Source organism: Danio rerio, chromosome 13 (assembly GCF_049306965.1).
Source record: "Danio rerio strain Tuebingen ecotype United States chromosome 13, GRCz12tu, whole genome shotgun sequence".
Lineage (NCBI taxonomy): Eukaryota > Metazoa > Chordata > Actinopteri > Cypriniformes > Danionidae > Danio > Danio rerio.
The window spans coordinates 5,478,905-5,497,008 of record NC_133188.1 but is presented as its reverse complement, the minus strand read 5'-3'; the positions used below and the strand labels follow the sequence as shown (position 1 = coordinate 5,497,008).

Sequence of the window (18,104 nt, the reverse complement as noted above, 5' to 3'; positions counted from 1 at the left end):
CTGCGGCTCGAGTCAGCATCCTTGCTGTAAGGCGACAGCACTACCTATTGTGCCACCACGTCACGCTCTTATTAAATTATATTTATATAATTTTGTGTTTCAGTACATGCTATTTTGGGAAGACAAAATATATTCATAAGCTCTCAGAAAATTCAATAAGAGAATTCATTCATTCATTTTAAGAGAATTAACTGCACAATTACTTGAAATGCGTGGATGGGATTACATTATTTGTTAACCCAAAGTGAGTTTCTCTTTCTTTGCAGTATTGGATGCCTGATTGCAGTTCAACTCCAAACTCAGTTGGACCAGCTGATCAGTGTCTTCAGTATTACCACAAGCTACTGGGCAGATGTGTGGACAGCTATGAGCCAAACTTGGGACGTTTGGTTTTTAGGTAATACCAGTGACAAAGTATTCAGTAAATTGCTTCTAATAAAAGATGCTCACTGCTTACCCCCTTATAGTTAAGTTGTTTGCAGTTTCATTGTTATAAAAATACCATACTTTTTCCTTTTTTTATAAGCAGGTGTGACCGTCTGGGCAGCAGAAACAAGACAACTAATCATAGTTGAGTTGAGATTAGTATTATTAACTTGACTAGTTTGGTTGCAGACTTGTTCAATACTTAACAATTTGTATAAGTCACAAGATCAATGGTCCTGCTATCAATGTTTGTGTAACTTAAATTCATTACAGTTTAGATACAATCAAATGTCCAAACCATCTCTGAGTGAATGACATCAAGGAAACAGGATCAAAAAGATCATTCATTATAGAATGTTTCATAGGTAACAGCACATCCTTTGTGAAAAATAATTTATTTTTGTGCCATCATTACAAGACAAAATACATTTCAACTGATTTCAGTTGGTTATATTTTTCAGGTCCTCCTGATCATTCTGTTCTCCTGGTTGTGAGGATGTGCAGAGGCTGTATTTGTCAGTGTTAAAAGACTTGTGCAGCTGTATCCAGACAAACAAGCAGCCGACAAAGAGTTCTGGAGCAGGACAGACAGGTAGTTCACAGTGGCTAGGCTAGAAGTTTATACTCGGGTGGCCAGAAAGTGGCCTCCGCTATTTTGGGGGGTCCATACAAATACACCAGTGTAAGCTATACTATTGCACAGAAAAAATTAAATGAAAGAATTAATTAATCGGTTGAACACAAAATATTTTAAAGAAAGCTTAAGTATCAAGGTGGCAATATACAGTATGTTACATTGTAGTACATGAGCTGGCTAATACAGATTCGTAAATGTTTAGTTGTTAAGATTAGTTAAATACTATATCCTCTACTTGAGACCTGTTGCATATACAGCTTTAACTGAATTTAACTAGAACTACACCAGCATTCCAAGTGCTCTAGACTAGCTTTTTGCACTGGTGCGTCTAAAATGTTTGATGGCATTGCATTTAACACTGCAATTTTACATGTTAATTTTTTTTTAAATTACAATCCATATAGGCACTATTGACTTGTAAATGATTAACTAAAATCGGGTCAACACACATTATGGGGATTGTGTGTAGAATTTTGAGGAAATTAATGAATTTAATCCATTTTGAAATAAGACTGAAACATTAAAAATGTGGAAAAAGTAAAGCGCTATCAATACTTTCTGGATGCATTGTATATGGTTTTTAGCGCGTTATCAAAGACTTAAAAAAATAGTCCAACATTATTTACAGCAGCAAAAGACCCTCCACATCAAAAGCTACTGGTCAGCTCACGATTCAGCAAACATCTGAAAAACAAATAGCTTATTATGCCTTCACAAGAAATCAGTGTTTTTGATTCTAATGAAGATAGTACTATTTTATTAAATTATTATTTAGCCTGGCATGTTTACTGTTACAAAATATTTTAAATGTTTCTTAAAACAAAACATATTGTGTTCAATGGGGAAAAAGTAGCTGTTTTTTACACAGAGATAAAAAAAAAAAAACACATTTCAGAGCAGTAATCACAATACTGTGAAACTGTGATATTTTTATCCAAGATTATACCCTCATAATTTTTTAATTTATTTTTTTTCCAGTTGGCCTATATTCTGTTTTTCTATGTTCTTGGAAATGCTGCTGTGCATGAAAATGTGACGATATATCCGGTTCTATAGTTAATTCTGAAATAAATCTTAAAATGAAACAATATTTAAAAATGCAATATTTAATGTGTCAGACACTAAATAAACATGTCAATTCATTTATATTAATCTGATTCCTTAACAGGGCAGCACGGTGGCGCAGAGGGTAGCACGTTTGCCTCACAGCAAGAAGGTTGCTGCTTCAAGCTTCGGCTGGGTCAGTTGGCGTTTCTGTGTGAAGTTTGCATGCTCTCCCCGTGTTGGCATGGGTTTCCTCCGGGTGCTCCGGTTTTCCCAAGTCCAAAGACATAGGTGAATTGGGTATGCTAAAATTGACCATAGTGTATAAGTGTGTGTGAATGAGTGTGTATTGGTTACAGCTGGAAGGGCATCCACTGCGTAAAACATAGGCTGGCTAAGTTGGCCTTTCATTCCGCTGTGGTGACCCCAGATTAATAAAGGGACTAAGCCCAAAAGACAATGAATGAATGAATCCTTAACAGTTAAAATTAACCATTTGAGCGTGCTTAGTTTAGGGTATGTTGTGCCATTAAATTGTCAATAGGTTTTATTTTTTTCTACATTTTAAATCTGCTTTAGCTTTCTTCTTTCCTATAAACCTGGAAATATAAAATATATATTTTTGGTTTTTAACAAATTGCTTATTTTATTCTTAGATTGGTGTACGCTGATGGTCTGCTGAGAATTCTGCTGAGTTGAAGGGATCCTCCTGTCAGACAACCTCTCCAAAGTACAATAGGACTAGTAAGTAACATCTTAAACATACACTACTGTTTCATAGCTTTTCGGTTGGTATGGTATATTCTCTTCTGATAGTGTCAGCTTTATTTAATTAATACAGTCAAGCAGTAATACTGTGAATTTAATACAATGTATATAATTAATAGTGTCACATGATCCTTCTGAAAAAATAGTATTCCAATGTACTGATTCTCTCCTCAAGCTGTTTTTTTTTATATATAAAACATTTTAAATAAACATATTTTTAGTATTCTTGATGTATGAAAAGTTTATTTTTAAAAGCATAGTATTTATTTGAAAAAAAAAAAAAAGTTTGCTCTTTGATGATTGCTAGCAATCAGACATGTTTCTTTAGAACAAAAAGAATTTGTGCAAAAAAAGTATTCTCACTGAGCGTTGTTCAACTGTGGTCAACACGTCATTTAAGTTTTCAAATAAGCCTAAAAGACCTGATTAGCTGCATAAGGTGCATTTAATTAGAGAGTTGAATATATCATTTCTTTTTATATCCTCCTCTATAGCCTACATATAATAGAAGTTGTTTGCTGTAAAACCTTTTTGTAGCAGAAATAAAGCTATGATTAGGCCCACCCGGATTTTTCGCAGAACTCCGCAGATGTTTAGCCTATCATTAATTCTGTTTATTTACTTGAGTAAATGTGTGTAAATCTATATTTATTCAGTTTTTTTATTAATTTCAGTAATATTATTGACTAATGTGAAAATGTTCATCTGATTTATGTACAATGAGGTTTGTACAGTAATGTTTTCTGTCTTACTAGATATGTTACATGAAAAACTTGCTTTATTTACCAAATAAAGTGAATCTAATTGGATTTGCATTTTAAACATTAAATAAAACTTTAAAATATATTATTTTTTATTTCATATATTAAGGTTTTAGTTATGATACTCCCAAAATAATTCCGCAGAAATCCGCAGACTTCCACCAAAATTTTCAGCAGAAATAGCAAAAAACATCCGCAGATTCCTCCTGGCCCTAGCTATGATATATTAAATATGGTGTACAGTGTGACATTTTAGTTGACGAAACTTAGTTTAATTTGCATGTAATGTGGTATCTGAAGATTTGACATATATTTAGAGACACATTTATACTAACACAATGATACTAAAAACCAAAAAAAAACATCACATTTCACAAGGAATTTAACTTTCAAATGGCTTTTCTGAAAATTAGTGCTCAGACACACTCTTTAAGTTTAAATTAAATTACACATTTTAGCTAGGCACTTGCATAACACATACTCCAGTTATATGTCATGAAACAAATAATTTATATTTGTGGTAATATGAACTGCTCAAATGCTAATCTTTCTCCTTTTGGTTTCTTGCTTTATTTAAGGGTTCCCACTACAAGGATTAGATTTGGCTACTGCAGTCCCGGTTTGGGCCAGCCTCACTTGTGAAGACTAAAGATGAAGACAACATACAAGAACAATTTCGAGGATGGCGACACACTTTTTATTCCACCTATATATCCCCTTTTATGTGTAAGCAACATTCCACAAGATAAAACAAAAGTAAATGACAGGTTATTTCTTTTAATTTTGTCTGTTTTCTTGGAACATTGTACACAATTTACAACCAGTTTTATTTATATAAATATAGGTCAGAGCAAGAAAATGTTATGTTTTCTTCTGGAGAAAGTCTTATTTCTTTTATTTCGGCTAGAATAAAAATAGTTTTGAATTTTTTAAAAAACATTTTAAGGTCAATATTATTAGCCCCTTTAAGCAATTTTTTTCAACTGTCTACAGAACAAACCATCGATATACAATAACTTGCCTAATTACCCTAACCTGTCTAGTTAAGCTAATTAACCTAATTAAGCCTTTAAATGTCACTTTAAGCTGTATAGAAGTGTCTTGAAAATATCTAGTCAAATATTATTTACTCGGTTATTAGAAATGAGTTATTAAAACTATTGTGATTAGAAATGTGTTAAAAAATATTTCCGTTAAACAGAAATTAAGGGATTTTATATATATATATATAGAATGACAAAATCTGTTTTGTGTCGTGCATTAGAGTTTGCTTAAAAAAAACTGGTTATCTCTGAGAAAGTATTATTTTATATTATTGGTGTGTTATTAGTTCAGAGGAGATTGCAAATTGTTGAATGCCATTTATAAAAAAAATTTAAAAAAAAATTGACTACAGACTTTAATAAAATTTTATCAGACAATTATTTTAATTTGTATGATTTTATTTACTACTGTAAATATTGTTTGCTTGGTATTTATTTTGTGTTTGTGTACTCTTTATTTATTGTAACTCCCTGAAGAAAGTCTTTTGGATACTGAACACATGACTGGTATTATCTTGTATTTCAAAATTATAGTCTTGGAAACATGCATTTTCCAAGTGATTTGTGTTTTTACTATAGTAAACTATAGTCACCCTTAGTGTACATGTTTTGAAGTACTTGTAAATATTCCTATGGTCTTAATGTAAATGCTGCAATGGACTTTGTATTTAAAATCTTTATTGCACAGCAGTTCAGCCATGGTTATAGTACAACTTGTTGGTTTTGTTTTAAACGTAGTAAAACATGGTTATGTGTGATAAAAGTATGTTACTCTATTTGTATGTTTGTGAAAAATATTAATAAATCTTCAACTGTTATTGAGAGTGGTGTGTCGTGTTTATTATAAATAAGCAGCTGCTGCAGCTAGTGGTCCATAAGTATGGAGCAAAACGCCTGAGAACAGCGCCTCCGCGGAGCGGCCGGCATTTCCGGTTGCGTCGTCCTAACATCGGCCGGACAGCGTTTCCGATCATTTGCCGACGTCGCGGCGACATTTTGCCAATTAGCAAACGCTCCCTGAGCGACATCGCGCCGATGGAATTTTGAAAGTCGGCACGACGTCGGCCCAACGTATGTGTGCTGTCTGGGATATATATATATATATATATATATATATATATATATATATATATATATATATATATATATAAATTATGGTAAATGAAAGAAGTTAAATGTTGTGATTTTTTTCACATTTTATATGACTTATTATTACAATATAGTTTACTATTTAATCAGATTAATAAACAATATTTAGGACTATATGCAGTTTCTAATTTAGTGTACTTTCTGAATGCATATACAGTTAATTGTTGCTGTTGGTACTATTTTAATGTGTAGAGTTAAATGTGTAGCCAGTAAAATATTTTGCGTGTACTACTTTACTGCCCGATAATTAAACAATCACATGAAGACTTATTGTAAATTTGTTATTTATCCTGTTATCCATCCTGTTATTAACTGTTAGCTAAATTTAGTTTTTCTGTATTTTGTTCTGTTGGTTCGCCATGGGTAAGTTTCTTAATGAGCGTTTCCGTGACCTTTGCAAATGAACACGATTATTGATTTTCTTCATTTATCCGCAGTCAAAGACACGTAATGACGACGCCTTTTCCATCTGTTGTTTAAGAAGAAAGAAGAAAGCTTTTATCTGACTTTGACCACATACTGAACTCTGTGAGTAATGACTGAAAGAAATTTGTTCCATAAGCACAGAGGTGCCCAAACAGGACTTTCTGCCTCCCATAAAGAGCAGCACAGGCTGTGCTGTTGCATGTTTCTGTCATCTGTACTCTGTATTCAAGCAGTTTTGCTTCGGTTTGAAAACTTTCACAAAGGGTCGTGTGTCTTCGCAGTAGCAGTGGCAGATGCAAATGTGGTCCACTCTCCATTAACTGGCCATGTTTGAGAGGGTTATGTCCACTCTGCATGATGTGTGTGTTTGCATCACTGACTTTTTGTATGTAAGTGAAAAATAACGCAGAGACAAGACATTATCCCACAATGCAATGTTTTTTTTCTCCTTGCAAATGTAAACACGGCTTAAATAACCACTACAACAATTAAAAGACATGTAGGCTACACTTATAATAAATAAATGTCAGTAAGTTAATAATCATTTTGCTTCATTTCAAGCATTTACAAATCTTTATTTTCATTCTGACCAATTAAATTAACATTATTTTTGTTTATTTTGAAACATTCTTTTTGTTTTGTTTAAAATGTTCATTTTTTTAGAACATTTCCGAATCAAATAAATTTGGTAAATTAAACTTTTAGTCTCATCTTATAGGCCAACCTCAAAAACAAACAACTACACAATAACCTAAATAAATGAAGTCTAGCTGATTTATATAAAATTGCAAGACCAATAAACAGAATTGAGAGAAGTCGGTGCCTGAGTCTGAATGAAAGTGTAATTTTGTTTCACTGACGTCTCAAGCGTGTTACCACATACAATAATGTTATGTGGCAGCTGGTGGACTACTAGAGAGAAGTCTGGAGAGATGAGATGGAGTGTCCAAAACTGCAGGGCCATTTTGGATGTCATCTGTTTCCTTGGTGACTTCGCCCACCCCTGAAAGCCCCTGGGCTCCAGGATTGTTGGAGAGAAACGCGCTATTTTCTGCACTATCATCTATCACTGTCACCACGTAATGATTCCCCTCGCAGCTCCTTATTGATGTTTGTAATTGCATTATCTCATAAGGGGGTGATCAATGAAAGCGGGCTGCATTCGGGGGTCAGAGGATGCAGGATTGCTTTCTTGTCCGTTAGATTCAATAAGTGCTTATTATACAGCTTCGTTCTCAACAATTAAGTATATATATATATATATATATATATATATATATATATATATATATATATATATATATATATATATACATATTACTGAATATCTGCTTTCTGCAAAACTAAATATTAAGTAAAATTATTTTCACTGCATGAAAAAAATTTTCCCTATCACAAAATATCAGACAATTAAATTGCATGACCTAAAAAGTAAAATTAAAGCATGAGGTTTTAAAGTTTATTTTGATGGCATTAAGTTATCCAAAGTGGTCTTCAAATTAATTAGTTTTTCGGCTTTCAGGGGGAGGGTTAGTTGGTAAAGCCAACGAATTAAACAAATGCGTTCTCTTGTACCTTTTGATAGGAGCAATTTTAAATGATGTATTTACACAAATGAGAAAGATCTGATCTCTAAAGATTGCATAGAAAACAATATTCAATTATCTACTCGATTATTTTATACAATGCCTTAACAAAAAAGCACAATCGGATTATTTTTAGGCCTATATTAACTAAGATTATGGGTTGCTTTTATTATAACCATAATCTTTATTGTGTTGTTTATGCACAGATTAAGCTGTCATCAGATAAAAACAGAGATACTCATCGTGTTAGTTCATGCAAATAAAATGACGCTTTTTATGATGTCTAAGTGTAAAAGTTGTTACATCTGGTCTCTATTTTAATATGCATTATTATTATTATTATTATTATTATTATTATTATTATCATTATTATAATTATTATCATCATTATTATTAAAAGTTGGTGGTGGGCTACTTATTTGTTTATGTGCTATGTTACGACTGGGACATCGTGCAACATAACCGCGGGATATCTATGAAGCTCTCTCTTACTTTCTCCCTCGATCACTATCAAGGTCAGCGCGGCTGCGGCTTACGGAGGACAAGCGCTGGTAAAGCAGCCTCGGATGTCAGTGAAAGGTGCGCCAGCCCGGCTCCCATCTTCACCTGGTGAGATCCGATCCAATAATAGCCGTTGTGTGTTAGGCTTTAATGAGAGCTCACCGACCCCCACCTGCCCAACAGTCCCGATGAATGCCAAAACGCACTCAGCAGCATCATCTCTCCGCTCTCTTTTATGTTATGAGGTATTATGTTGCTCGTACAATAACCACTTATGTTCTCCCGTCGCTTTGATCCCGGTGAGACGGTGAAGCACGGTGCATCTGCTGTTCTGGGCGGAAGATAAACGCAACACGCATTCAGAGCAAAAATAAAAGAGCATATCAAGTTATGAGAACTTTTGCACAATCACGGATGTAGAATTTTTTTTAATGAAAAAAAAAATTTTTGGTAATAAATTAACAAACAAAAACATGCGATACGGGAAATTAAGGATTTTCAGTTTAATAAATTGTTCATTTAAAATAGAATCGTAGTGGGTAACTCTTGACCAATTTATGACAGACACTTTTGAAATAAAACACAAATATGTTTTATTTAATTTGTACAATATTGATTATTAAAATTTTGTTTTATTCGTCATACATCGTCGAACCAATTTATCAAATTAACAATATTTTAGGCTTATAAGAAATTATTATTAAATTATTTATCTAAATCTAGATGCAAAAAGAACAAGTATATATTTTTGTGATTTTAATTATATTTTAAGCAAGATAAACTTGGATACACATTGACAAACGTTGATAGCCTACAGTATAAAATCCCTGTTTGTCACATGACTGGAACCGAAGGTGAAAAGGTCACGACTACTTTAGGTAAATATGTGAGCTGCAAGTTGAGACAAGGCAGAGAGTCACAAATTCCACTCGCATAGCAGAAGAGTGATAAACCTCTGACCCGAGGCCAGTGGCCTCCTCATTTATTTATTTTCGGAGGCTGTAATTCGGTCTATGGGAGCGTTTCTTTTTGATGTGCCAGTTTTGCTGTAAGAATCTGACGGACAACGAGCCAAGGATGACCAAAACATAGCAAAAAGAAATGCTCAGTATTACAGAACAAAATTACAGCAGCCCATTCTAATAACTTGGTTTACAGTTTGAATATCGTGCAAAATTATAATAAAACTAGTAACATTGGCAGTGTAATGAAACACTTGTGAATGAAGGTCTCCACATCTCGAAACAATAATAAAAAGTTGATAACTTTCCTAAAAATGCATAACTTATATAAAATAAAACAAAAACGTATAAATAAAGCTGACAAAAACAAACACAATATTGTCTAATTAATTATTGTTCGTTATTATGGGAATTTGGTATTTAAAAATATTAGCTTTCAGTGACTCAGAAGATATAGTATTAGGACAATGCATATATATATATATATATATATATATATATATATATATATATATATATATATATATATATATATATATATATATATATATATATATATATATACATATATATAAATCACTTAACTAATAAAACCATATTTTTTCACATGACGATAAAAATAAAAATAAATTGAACTGCCTGGATGGTAATCTAGTAATAATTGCAATTATTTCATACAATTTCCCTATTGTATTTTTAAAAAGTAATTACAATTTTTATAGGAATAGGAAAATAGGAATAGGATATACAATAATATATAAGGTTTTATTTATTTATTTTTTGTTTCTTCTTCTTTGTGCAACCCCTATTTGTCCCACCAGACGTATTTGACGCATTGGTCTGCTTTTCCTCTGTGCACACGGCGTCTTTGTGCGCTGGACTGATTCAGTAATGCTGTAAATGAAACAGTTGTTTATTCACACATCAAGCCCCGTTTTAAGACAACCATTTCCTAATGATGAATTAAATCCGGTAGCGATTTGAAAGTAACACCCAGAGTGTAGCTATCTGTGCCTTACAGCGCGCATAATTATCAGCCACACATCCGTGGCGGGTTAAAAATGTCAGCAAGAAGCTCTCTCACCTTGTCATTTTTTCGGAGTTGCGTGTTTTCACTTTCCCACCCTGAATTCGTAGTGCGTGAATCAGACACAAATACTGTGTTATTGTTGCAGTGAAGATACCCGTGCAAATCCACAGGATGAGATCAGAAATGTATTCGCAATGTTCATTAAGTAAATCTAATTATAAGTTTTGGTATGAAGCTGTTTTTTTTTTTTACTTTTAATCATCGGGAGTCATTTTCACACGTTATCACGAACGCTTCACTTGTAAACACCGTACAGGGAAACTATTATTTAGAGAGAATGCAAATTCTCCCAAGGGTAAACAAGACAATGATATATTAAATTTCAACACAATAAACGAATAAAACAATCACGTGAACGTTTTTATCTGTGCAGCTTCGCATCATTAACATTCAATAAAGGCTGCACAATTTTATTATTTTTCTAGCTGACTTTTTAGCATGATTAACAGATTATATCATTGCACAAAAGCATCAAAATAGATTATCCCGCTAACTCATTCATGCACGCATTTTGGTAATCTTTATATTTATCCATTATTCATCTGCTGTTTTCTTTCAGTCATCTCTCACCGTGGGCATAGCTATTGTTACGGATGAATATTTATCTTTTGTCTGACTGTGAATCTGGCGTTAGACCATGTGACAGGCCACAAGTTTATACCAGTCGAGCTGTTTATTTTACACACGCATTTTAGGCACACCCATTTAGGAAGCACGGGGATGGGCATTTTTCTGGATTGACAATTTAGCTATCAGGTGACCTGACGCCAAAATAATAAAATAACTAAGAAAAAAATCTGAAATGTTATGACAAATTTGCACTTGAAATAAAAGAAGAGAGAACGCAGCTAAATAAGCTTCCAGAGGTCTTAATCCCGAACACGCACGACCCAAAGCCATGCTTTCTGCTGTGTAGTTTATGGTCCATAGACAGTTTATAAAGAGCAATGTAGTCTATCAGACTGGCTGACTGCCTCTGCACAAGAGATTCAGTTAGAAAGAGTGTATGACTCTTCAGTGGAGGTTTTCAGGTAACAGTGGGGAGCCCATCGGCTACTTACCCTAAACCAAACATTAAAAGAAGTGGGAAAGCCTCTTCTACCTCTTTAAACTGAATAGCAGAGGAGAACATGAAGGATGAATGACACGACTGCTGTGTTGTTCTGCTCCTGTGATGTAGTATTTGTCCAGTGTTTGAGAGGTACTCTCATTGTAGTCTTTTCTTAAGTTGACACACAGATAAGTTTTCTTACATAATAATATTTCCCACTTTGCAATAGTTTAACGTCTATCCTTATGACATTATGTTGGATAACCACAGAAGTAGGCTGCTATCTGAAGTGTAAGAGACAAGCACATTGATGTTAGCAACCAAATATTTGAGCTGATTCGAAAGATGTCACATCCATCCCTGCAGTTTGTTTATGTCTAAGATAAATCCCTCTCCACTTAGATGTAAAGGAAACAAATCCATCTGATAAGCGACCCCTTGCCCCCACCTTTCACACTTTACTTTGGACGAAGCTACACGTTTAGCATAAAAGCTTTTAGTGCGCCGTGCCACAGTCCGAGGCAGACTATTGTTAGGCTGCGTGATGGATTAGCCTGAGATCCAACTAAGAATGTTAGTGTTACACGCTATAACATTTTTGAATTTATTAGGGTTTGTATAAGCAGGGTCATCGGCACTAAATGGGATGTCAATGGGTAAAACACAACGCAAAGATAAATAATAAGCACTTTAAATGAGTAACCTGAGTTGCAGATCCGGGATAAAAGCATTATTTGAACTGAAGGGTGTTGGCTAGGGGTTAAGAGGACAGGCGAACCAGTCTAATGCCGCCAGGTGTTTCTGACTGGATTTTACATTAAAAACAACATCCATCAGCCCGAGTCATGTTTTATTTTATTTTATAAATCCGGTACATCTTTTTCCCCAGATTTATGTGCTGCATTAAAAATGACTTTCTCTCCACTGACTGCTTTTTCATTAATCTTCACCTGCGTTCCATTGAGTTATGCTAATATCCTATACATGGTAAAGGGATACTACTTTTACCGTTTTAGTGCAGACCACAATATGATGTCATGAGTGTTTCAGACCAATGCTTTCGTCTTTGTGGTGTAGGTTTTCTTTTCCATAGCACGATCCACGTGATTATGGAAAATACAGATTTAGTTTAAGAAATGTGACTAGACTAATGCCACATTTTTAACCTGAGGCAAAATTACATAAGATGCTGAGACAAGAATATATACTCCCTCGTTGTTTCTCTCCCCTTTTCTTGTTGTGACGGTGGATGCCCTCTCTTTTTGACAACAGACCTTGATTTTTCACTTACAGCAGCAGTTCATTTTACCGATGAATTGTAGCTGGGTGCTAAACTGTGTCCGGACCGCAGTCAATGTTTATGTCTACCAATCAACTGCAGTGTGCTTATGTTATATGGTATTATGGACACAGCAACCTTAAAACATGCCAGGCGTATTCAGAGAGGTAGATTTACGACATGCTGAATTTCAGGAGCTGGAAAAAAAACATACTTGTGATGTGTGAGAGGGTGTTTGTTTTTCTGTTAAGAAATCCCTTATTGTGTATTCTTCATGTGCCCACAGATTCTTATCTTATACAGATTGTAGGTTTTCAAATTCCAGTGACTGCGTCTATCCCTCACTTGTGTCAAGCATCTTATTTATTTTGGTATTTAAAATAAAATCAATATTAATGCTCTATTGAAACTGAGGCAATCTCATTGCAGGCTCACTTAAATTATGTTCAAGATGCATTTACATTCAGCAGGCACTATTTTATAAAATATGAATAATTTAACTGTTTAAAGATCTTTTGGTGAATGGTAAATAGTCAATGAAGTGTCAATAAATCAAAGCACAGACCAATAGAAAGTTAATGAAATAAAAAAGGAAGTATACCATTATGACAGTCATGCTTAATAATTGCAATATTCATTGCTAAACATACATTCAATTGTTTACTCATTCGAACTGTTTGCAGATGTTTACTGATAAACCTAGGGCAGGTATGAATCGCTTCTCTTTACTCACTCTTTAAAAATGACATTTGGTGTTTGTTCAAACTACATATTTAAAACGAGCTTAAACAACATAATTATTCAGTTTTTCGGGGGCACAGCGTATTTGTTTTATGTACAATCCATTTAAAATTGTAAAACTTGTTAACTTAATTCCTTGTTGTCCCAACACAAATCGATTCTGTGGAACCCAGCATTTTTTTAGTGTATTATATTGTGGAGATTATTTACAAATCATCACAGACATTTTATTGTATATTACCAAATATTTATAATTGTATAATTATTGGCAGTTTCCTTGATAATAAAAGTTTTTAGGTTTGTAAAGTTTGCATCCCTGCACAAATTAAAATCATAATTAAATGTACAACTATTGCCATTAGAAGGTCTTGGCATTTGTATTGTCTGAATAACACATTTGCCTTTTGTCATTTGCTGCTTTCTTTGCTGTTCTAATTTTGCAAAAAGATCACTTTCCTGATGTATGGTGTATTTTTAATAATTGAAAATAATGCAATGTCAGCATAAGAATTTGAACCAAAACTCTTTATTTAAAAATAGGCTCAAAAAAGAAACCATCAATTAATCAATCAATCAATCAATCAATCAATCAATCAATCAATCAATCTCAAGATGAAAAGCTTCAGCATATTTTCACATTCTTTACAAATTTTCCACAATAGTTTACAAACATTTGTAGATGGAAGTTAAGAATGCATGTCATTAGATTGTCTTAAAATCCTTATTGTCTGAATAACACATTTGCTTTTTGTCATTTGCTGCTTTCTATGCTATTATCATTTCCAAAAACATGTATGGTGTATTTTAAATAACTAAAAATAATGCAATGTCAGCATAAGAATTTGAACCGAAACACTTTATTTAAAAATAGGCACAAAAAATGTATTATCATTTTATAAAAACAAGTCAATCAATCAATCAATCAATCAATCAAACAAAAAGCTTTAACATAATTTTACAAACATCTCAATGACGAATCCAAGCAGGTTGAGAACACTTGTGGATAAAAGTTAAGAATGGGAGTCATTAGATTGTCTTGACATTTTTATTGTCTGAATAACACATTTGCTTTTTGTCATTTGCTTCTTTCTATGCTATTGTGATTTTCAAAAATACTTAGTCAAAATATTACTTTTTAATGTATGGTGTATTTTTAATAATTGAAATCATGCAATGCCAGCATAAGAATTTGAACCAAAACACTTTAATTAAAAATAGGCTCAAAAAAGAAACCATCACTTGATAAAATAAGTCAAATCAATCAATCAACAAATCAAGATGATAATATATAATACATATTTTCACATTCTTTACAGAAATTCAACAATATTTCACAAACACCCCAGTGACTAATCCAAGCACTTTGATGACACTTGTGGATGGAAGCTAAGAATGTGTTTTAAGCTTTGAAAAAAAATAGTATCGCCATAATTTTTTTTAGTTCCCAAGAATCTTCCTAAAAGGACCAATCTGATTTTTTAACACATCATTCAGATTTGTTTTGTGACAAACTGCATCTAGTAACCAATGTTTCGTTCACAATATGAACACACTCTTAAAAAAAAAAAAAAAAAAAAAAAAAAAAAAAACGCTCAGCGGTCAACTGATTTGTTAACTGCTAATGTTGTTTATGTGTTAAAAAGTTTAAGCTCTAATATATATCTATTACATATATCGATATATTGTTATATTTTTAATCAAATGACCTCGCCCTGTCGTGATTTTTATAACTGTTTCACCAGCACTCTTAATTATTGATGATACAAATGCACGCTTCATAGCTGATCTATGTTAAATAGATAAAAAACTTTCTCTACCTTCCATGTTTTTCTTTATAGTTTTTTTTGTTTGTTTGTTTTTTTTGGAGGAAATATTATTTATTACTGTTTATTTTAATTGTTAGTATTTATTAATATTACTATCCATTGAATTAAAAAAACACAGTCAGGAAGGTGTTATAATAACCTATAGTTAGGCTATATATTGGAGTATTTTCAACTGCTCTCGTTAAATAGAATTTGTATAATAGTCATACTGGCTACTTTAATTACTATATGATATGCTGTTCAAAGCTTGGTGGGTGTTCTTTGTAATTCTATGAAAAACACTGACAGTACAATTGCTTAAAGATCCTCCTTTTTTTATCCACTGAAAGCAAAGCCAGTTGTGCATGTTTGGAACAAAATGAGGATGAGCAAAGGATGACAGGTTTTCATCATCCTTTGAAGTAGCTGTTTCCATACTTCCATTTTTTTAATGCAACAATCAAGCTGCTCAAAAGACTTTTTTTAATCATGGAACTGATTGTGAACAAAAAGCAAACAGACACTTAATCCTGACAGAGAGAACAACTTGACATCAATTTGTCCCTGGAGGGGACAGACTGTGAGTACTCAGGTCTCCTTTCCACAGCACACACACATGAATACCCCTGTATCCCTCCATTCAGAACTCTGTGCCCCAGTGATAAATCCATAATCAAAATCAAGGGATATCTATATTTATTTTAACTCCAAGTCCTCATTCGTTTCTTAAAGAATGCTCTCTACACATGGAATCCCCATCGTGCAGGAACTTTAGTGATTGAGAGTTTTTTTTTTTTTAGACTTTTGGATCCCCGAGGGAGAGGTCAGCGGGCCAGAACACACTGGTGCGGACAGAGGGAGTCACCCGTCCCCTATTCCCAGACTCTCTACATTGCCGTCCCTCAAAAGCAGAGGCCCAGGCCAAGGGGAATGGGGGGGGGAGTGTGTGTAGAGGCCCACTCAAACTCACCCCCACTTTTCCCCTGCTCCATAAGGTAAAAAAGCAGCCGAAAACCTAGGGGTGACTCAGAGGACACGGTGTCTTGTAAAACACATGCACTTAATATTAGAGCCATAAAACTTGTTAAATTAAAAGCTATTTTGGAAAATAGAAAGGGAAATATTTATGTGTCTGGCCCATGATAGAAGCCATTTTATCCCAGGGCCAGGGGTCTGCCAGGGCACAGGTAACTACTGTCAACAAGTGAGAAACCCCTGCGGTACCAATCCTCAAGTGTGACACGGCCCTTTTAACAGGGCTGCACAATTCATTTGACTGAAAAAAAGAAGAAAGAAAGAAAGACATGGCATAAATTAAGACTGGAGGTGAAATTAAGAATTAAGAATGAGGTGAAAATACCCCTGGGCGGCTGTGAAGGGTTGAGTCCTTAGAATAGGGCAAGAGACAAAACAAAAAGAGCTCTCAGTGATTGAAAAGCTGCAAAAAGCAATTATGATGTGAAAATATACAGAGCTCTGGTTGTAGCCGCAGCAACGCCATAAATCGTGCAGTGCACTGTGTTTACACTGCACTGACCTCACAGTGCCCGAATGGGATTGGTTGTTTTAAACGTGTGAGATGGAGGACGTGTGACCTATATAAATGCAAAACTGATACAAAACCGAGGTCACACTTTATTTTAAGGTGTCCTTGTGGCATTAGTAATAATTAGGGCCAGACGAAATCTGCGGACATTTTTTGCTATTTCTGCGCAGAATTCTGTTAAAAATCTGCGGATTTATGCGCAATGATTTTAGGAGTATCATAACTAAAACCTTAATATATGATCCACAAAGTATTCCCTTTTACTTGTATGTTACAATGCAAATCTAATTAGATCCTCTTCAGTTGATAAACAAAGCTAAATCTAGTACAAGAGCCAAAAAATGGCCTTACAAACTTTATTGTGAATATATTATATTCACATTTACATTTTAGTCAATTAAATTACTAAAATTAATGTAAAAACTGAATAAATATAAATTTACACATATTACGCAAGTACATAAACACAGTCAATAATGGGCTAAAAATCTGCGAAATTCTGCGCACACAGATTCCGTGTGGGCCTTGTAATAATTAATTACATGTATGTACTATAGTATATGTTAGGGTTTGAATGCTGGATAGGTTTAGTTGAATGCAATTACAACCTAAGCTCATTCTGAAAAAGTAGCCCCGCGGAAAATTCTGGAGACCGTGATTTACGTGGTCGGAGGTACGTATGGCCGCATTACGCTTTTTCAAGCGAACACCACGGGGCGGTGTGACGCCGCTCCTCTTAGCGCTCGCCGGCTGGGCTGACGGTTCACCTCCTCCGTGTGGAGGGCTTTCCCGCCGCAACCATATTGTCCGGTTAGCTCGTCGTGTTACGTCGGCGGAGCGGAGGCCTGGAGGAGGAGCTGGCAGCGCTCGGTTCCAGAAATCAGGTAAGACAAAAAGCAGAATCCAAAAAATAAAGCGAACAAGTTCGTAACGGGGCGAGAATGCGGTGAAATACGAAAAGGTGGTCAAAAATCGGACGAGGGCTTTTCTTTTTCTGCACGGCTTTTGTAAATCGTCGCTTGGGTTTCGGGAAGAAGGAGGAGGAGGAGGAGGGTGGCCGGGTCGGCCAATTAGCCGGCCGACCAGTCAATCGTTCAGCCATTCAGCCAGTCGGACAGACCGACAGCGGCCTTCGGCAGCTTTTTCCGCAAGAACAGCGCGGGCGCGAATGGCACAGCGGCCTCTCACGAATTTTGCTTTTCACCATTTATTTTAATTGATCCTACAATAACTTTTGTGTGGTGAATACCTGCATGTGTGTGTAAGAGAGAGAATGAGAATCCAAGTGA

At 34.5% G+C, this 18,104-nt stretch overlaps 1 protein-coding gene and 1 long non-coding RNA gene across 2 annotated transcripts in view; one reads left to right on the top strand and one right to left on the bottom strand.

Moving 5' to 3' along the window:
- The window catches only part of meis1b (Meis homeobox 1 b), a 605,459-nt gene that overhangs the window by 84,032 nt on the left and 503,323 nt on the right, over nt 1-18,104 (top strand). The gene's annotated exons all lie outside the window — the stretch shown is intronic.
- Nucleotides 13,978-18,104, bottom strand: part of LOC108191970 (uncharacterized) — a 33,271-nt gene continuing 29,144 nt past the window's right edge. The window contains exon 5 of the long non-coding RNA XR_012389107.1: nt 13,978-16,545. This is a non-coding gene — a long non-coding RNA (uncharacterized lncRNA). The remainder of the gene's footprint in view (nt 16,546-18,104) is intronic.